This window comes from Pimephales promelas, chromosome 2 (assembly GCF_988280905.1).
Source record: "Pimephales promelas chromosome 2, fPimPro1.hap1.1, whole genome shotgun sequence".
NCBI classification, from domain to species: Eukaryota; Metazoa; Chordata; class Actinopteri; order Cypriniformes; family Leuciscidae; genus Pimephales; species Pimephales promelas.
Window position 1 is genome coordinate 41208297 of NC_142770.1, and position 6000 is coordinate 41214296.

General features: G+C 39.2%; 1 pseudogene across 1 annotated transcript in view; it reads left to right on the forward strand.

The window, feature by feature from the left end:
* LOC148997414 (uncharacterized) overlaps positions 1-4497 on the forward strand; it is a 131201-nt pseudogene extending 126704 nt beyond the window's left edge. The window contains exons 6-12 of the transcript XR_016146598.1: positions 113-291; positions 986-1079; positions 1263-1610; positions 1703-1820; positions 1946-2037; positions 3211-3328; positions 3440-4497. The product of XR_016146598.1 is annotated as an uncharacterized LOC148997414 (transcript). The remainder of the gene's footprint in view (positions 1-112; positions 292-985; positions 1080-1262; positions 1611-1702; positions 1821-1945; positions 2038-3210; positions 3329-3439) is intronic.
* The last annotated feature ends 1503 nt before the right edge of the window (positions 4498-6000 follow it).

The window sequence follows — 6000 nt, forward strand, 5'->3', positions numbered from 1 at the left end:
GAAAAATTAACCCTGCAACATGGCCATTAACTTATAGAAGACAGTAAATATGGAGAAGACTTACACAATTCTAGGCTTGTTTATTATAATATTACTATGTATCTTTTACTAGAATGGCACTTTATGTGGCGATACATTTTTGAAGAGCTTTTTCGAGTGGTCCATCTGCCGTTATGAGGTTGACAATATCTGCAGGGAACAACATTTCACTTGCCCAGCTTGTACCCCTCTAATGCTGGCAGTTGCTGTGGATGGCAATAGAAAACTTCACCGCTTCAAAAAGGCTGGGAAGTAAGTGTGTTGTTGTTATTATTATTATGAGTTTTACTTTTTGTATGGCAATAAATAATTGTATTAAAATTATAATAATACAATTTTTTTTATACTATTATGACTTAAAGGAGCTGTATTTAAGAAATGTATTTCAAATAATCATAAAATGGCCCTAATATGTCACTGTACATTAAGAAATCATGTTCATTTCAAATACTTATATCACTGACAACAGTAGTACAGCCAGGATTTTGTCATTTAAAAAGTGAAGTTGCAGCCCTCAACTGATGCTGATGTCCACAGTTCTACCAATCATGCAGTAGTGTTGCAGCATTCGGGTTGCCAGCTCTTCTCTAGTTACCACAGCTGCAGATACAAACGTGTCAGATAAAAAAAAAAATGTTTGATCCTGCAGCCTATCTGGCAACCTCGAGTCAGGGCGGATGGGAAGGGATTACACCGCTCTACAGTAATTTGAAAGTCATTGCAGTACCAGTTTTGGCCACAAACTTACACATGGCTCCTTTTAATGTCTTGTGTAACTAGTGCAAAGACCTTGGAGCAGAATGTTTCAAAGGACAGTTTAGTTCTTTCTATTATTGTCACAACAATTCTTATTCTTCAATTACAATGAAATAGTTTTTTGTAGGTTTATGTTCATTGTTGTTTAAAAATCAAATCTAAAAAAATCTTATCTAATTTTGTTCATTAGTTCAGAAGGCTCTGGCTACTTCGACGGTTTGTTTCTTTCCAAAGATGAAGATGTTTCATCTTTTGTTGATTATATCCGTGGAAAAGTGCAACATGTAAGTGCACTACACTGCCTCAGATTGCTAACAAGTACACCGTATGATTTCATATGTTTGTGAAAAGTTTTATACACTGATTTCACAAATATAATGTGTACACAATTCATGATCAAGCCTATCAGCTTATTTTCTGTCTATCCCAAATGCCTGTTTTTCCTTTTATTTTTATATTTTACGTAGGTGGGAGGCAAAGGTGTTTGTGGTTCTGCAGAGTTTGCAGCGGCCAAAGAGTCTTCCAGAAAGACCAGCAGTAAACTTGATGAGGAGGGCATTGAAGTTGCTGTCTGTCGGCATGGAGTTCTTTTGAGGGCACTGAATATGTTCAGAGGAGAGATCTATGCCTATCCTTTGTACCTGCAGAAAGAACTCTGCACAGAAAATTCAACTTTCTTTTGTGCAGACATCATGTGCAAATACTGGCCATACTTAATTAAAGTGTGCCAGGCCTGCCCGGAACTGAGACCCCTGCTGAGCATGAAGCCATTCCTCTCTGTTATGCACGCAAAAGTACATGGCATAAAATGCGAGGTATATTACACCAATGTGTTCGTTTGCCTATTTAAATGTTGTTTTATATTCTGATAAAGCCTGTATGTACTAAACATTTTCTCACTAAATAGATAAAATGGAGTGGAAGCTTCCAAACGGGTGCTGCATATACCATGGGAGAAGAAGTGGAACAAGCGAATAGCTTTTTATCAAGGATTGGTATAAGCACTAAGTTTATGTCCAAAGGAGGTTAGCAAGTTTATTTGTAATACTGCCTTTCCAAATATTTCAATTTTCTAGTAACATTTAATCCAATAAATATGAGACTTATGGTATTTGAGGTAAATATTAAATTTGTTTGTTTTGATTGACAGGGCGAACAGATTTGCTCACGTTGCAGTGTATGGGGTGGAACAAAATGAAGGTGCAAAATCTGTGCCAAACTCTTTGCACAAGATACCAAAAGGCAATGTCTATTTATATTATTCTTTATTACCTGTGTTAAATGTGAAGCATCAATCTCTTCCAAAGTTCCAGAAACTACTTGAATTTTCTGGCATTTCTCACAAAATATCATGTCTACATCTCATTTAATTTATTGACAGACACATTGTTAAATTGATCAAATTATTGAATTGCTCTACATATTGATTATACCTTTCAAATTTTCAGATCATAGTTTGAAAAAAAAAATGTATGTGAAACCCTCAACAAAAGCTAATTGCAGTTGGAATTGGTTATCGACAGTCCAGACTGGAAACCAATAGATATGCTGTGGAATGATATCTAGAGAGCTATTTAGACCAGATATTCTAAAACGTAGCTGAGATGAAGTAGTTCTTTAAGACCACTGAAACTTGGATGTTATTGCTGCTAAAGGTTGAAATGTTATTGCTGCTAAATGTGCTACAACACCAGGGGTGTAACAATATATTGTGCCACAATCTATCGCAATACAAAAATGCAACAATACGTATTGTGGAGAGTCCCCCACAAATAAAAATTACTGTGTGAGGAAAAAAATTCTAGTTTTAGTGTCAGTACAACATTGAACTACTATATATAATGTATAATAATGCATTTATAATGCAATAATGCAATATTATGTTAAATATATTTAGTCAGTGAAAGAGTGCAAGCATATTCATCTAAAATAATTCTTTATTTTCAGCTTCAGAATCATGAATATTTTTAATTTGGTGTCACCATTGTCCTTGGCTTACAAGCACCAAGTCCAAACCTATTCATTTAAACCCACAATGTAATTTCAAATTTAGCATTTTAATCAACAGTACATTTTTTGTTTACCTTTTATCATATGTCTTGTTGTATCGCAATAATATTGTATTGTGAGTTCAGTATCGTGATACTGCATCGAATCGTGACATGATGGTATCGTTACACCCACTATAAAACACATTCTTCGCAATTGTTTTGATTTTTTTTTTAAATTTGATAGTATTTCAAAACATTAAAAATTATATATTATTTCAATTATAAGCACATTTTGATTTGCCTATGCGTTTGGCTTTCATGAAGATGAGATGACATTTTGTGATCCATTTATGCAGAAAACCTACTAATCACGTACTCTTGCCATTGTAACTAACTCACTGGTTTACTGGTTTGTATGTTTCAGACTCAGCAGAATCTCAAAAAAGAGACTGAAAGCCTACATGAAATGTAAACCGAACTGGCTGTAGATGATGGCGTACTCCATCAGTGGGTCACAGATGTACAGGCCTGGGCACACACTAGTATGCAACAGCTACAATAAATACATTTATACTGTTATTTAGTGTACAATTGCAAAACTCTATCACTGCAGTGCTATAACACTGAGATGTCTTTTTTCTTCTTTTTTTAAGCAACTGTTAGGGACTGTGATGCTACAATTCAGCCAATAAGGAACACAATAGAAGAATTGTCTTTGTGCATTAAACAACGGAAGCATCGTCTTTACAGACACACTGGTATTTTAAATATTTAGGGAGAAACGTTTTTGTCTTCTTTGTCGTTGTTATTAAGTTACATTAGCAACCACCTAGCAACCATCCAGAACACCTTAGCAACACCCTAGCAACCACCTAGCAACACCCTAGCAACCACCCAGAACACCCTAGCAACCACCTTGCAATACCCTAGCAACCACCTAGCAACCACCCAGAACACCCTAGCAACCGCCTAGCAACACCCTAGCAACCACCTAGCAACACCTTAGCAACCACCGAGCAACACCCTAGCAACTGCCTAGCAACCTTCCAGAACACCTTAGAAACACCCTAGCAACCACCTAGCAACCATCCAGAACACCCTAACAACCGCCTAGTAACAACCTAGCAACACCCTAGCAACCACCCAGAACACCCTAGCAACCACCTAGCAACACCTTAGCAACTACCCAGAACACATTGGCAACCACCCATAATACCCTAGCAACTGCATAGCAACCACCCAGAATACCCTGACAACCAACTAGCAACCACCCAGAACACCCTAGCAACCGGGTGGTGTGTTTTGCCACTGCAAGCACCACTTCACATTTTCGTCTGGAAATGTACGTTCTAGTTAGTGGTGCTTGCAAAGCAACACTATTGTTATCCTCCATACTTATTAGTGGTGCTTGCTGAAAGCAAGGCAACACTATTACTATTGTGTTTTTTGAGTCGGCCAAAAAGTTTGGCACGCTACTCCTCCCGCAGTTTTTGTCACACACCCATGAATGAGGTCTCAAAACGTGCGGATTATTCGGGAATGGTGTGCTATGACTTTTCTAAGCGATCGGGGGTACGATGTTCGCCCGAAGGGCGAACAAATTTCCCAAAAATCCCATAGACTTAACATTGCGACAAACTTTGACGACTCATAGCTCCGAGCGAGAATTTCACAGAAGCCTGCGATTTACCACATTTGAAGAGGCTGACAGGCCCTGTAAGAACATACCTCACAATGGGGTAAAAGTTGCACCCCTGGGGGGCAGGAGCTGCCCAAATTTTCCCCCATTGACCCCCATGTTATTTAAAATTTCTAGTATAGCATTATACTATTCCAGGAAAAAGTTTGGCGGACTCCTACGTCCACAGTTTTTGTCACAGACCCATGAATGAGGCATCAAATCGTGCGGCCTATTGAAGAGAAGTGTCCTATCACTTTTATCAGAGATCGGGGGTACGGTGTTCGACCCAGGGGCGAACAAATTTCCAAAAAATCCCATAGACTTAACATTGAGACAAACTTTGACGACTCATAGCTCCGAACAACGATTTCGGAAAAACGTGTGATTTGCCACATTTGAAGAGGCTGGCAGCCTCTGTAAGAACATACCTCACAATGGGGTAAAAGTTGCACCCCTGGGGGGCAGGAGCTGCCCAAAATTTTCCCCATTGACTTACTATGGTGAAGGACGTCCCATCAAATGCATGTGTTTTTCCTAATATGGTAAATTGCATAGGGATTTTGTATTGAACATAGCTCTGGATCATAGTGTCATAGAGACAAGGGGGCGGGCTCATTTTACTCAGACGACCAATCAGTCTCTCAGGATCATTGTGAAGCTATCAAGCCACGCCCTAGCAACCATATAGAGCACCTTAGCAACAACTCCCATAGACTTCCATTGAAAGAGATCAAAGGGATATCTCCGGATAGAAGTGTCATAGAAACACAAGGGTGGTCTCGTTTGACTCGGGGTAGCAAACAGCCAATCATGAATCACCTCAACAATTTCTGGCCACACCCTAGCAACCATTATCGAGCACCTTAGCAACCAAATTTTAAAGAGGGATATCTTCCATTCTGAATGTCATACAGGCTTGGGAGTTGTATTATATCAATTATACTGACAAGCAGCCTTTGGAGATTCATGATTGGCAGCTGCCAAGCCACTCCCTAGCAACCAAAAAGAGTACCCTAGCAACCATTTTGCAAGGCCTACATCTCTTTATCAGAACATCGTATAGAGATGGGGGTTGGTTTATACATTCACATTGACTTTGGAGCTTCATGATTGGAAGCTGCCAAGCCACTCCCTAGCAACCAAACAGAGTACCCTAGCAACCATTTTGTAACAGCTATATCTCAGCATCAGAACATTGTATCACGATGGGGGTTGGGTCTTTTGACTCATGCTAGCACATAGAACTTTCAAAATGCTAAACATGCTAGCTGTGAATAGCTACATGCTAATATTGATTAGCTAAGTGCTAAATCATGCCATGAACAATATAAAAACTCTATAATAACCATATGTGAACACTACCAACCACCTAGTAATACCATAGCAACTACCCAGAATACCCTAGCAACAACCTAACAACACCATAGCAACCACCCAGAACACCCTAGCAACCGCATAGCAACACCCTAGCAACCACCTAGAAACTATCCAGAACACCTTAGCAACACCCTAGCAACCACCTAGCAACACCCT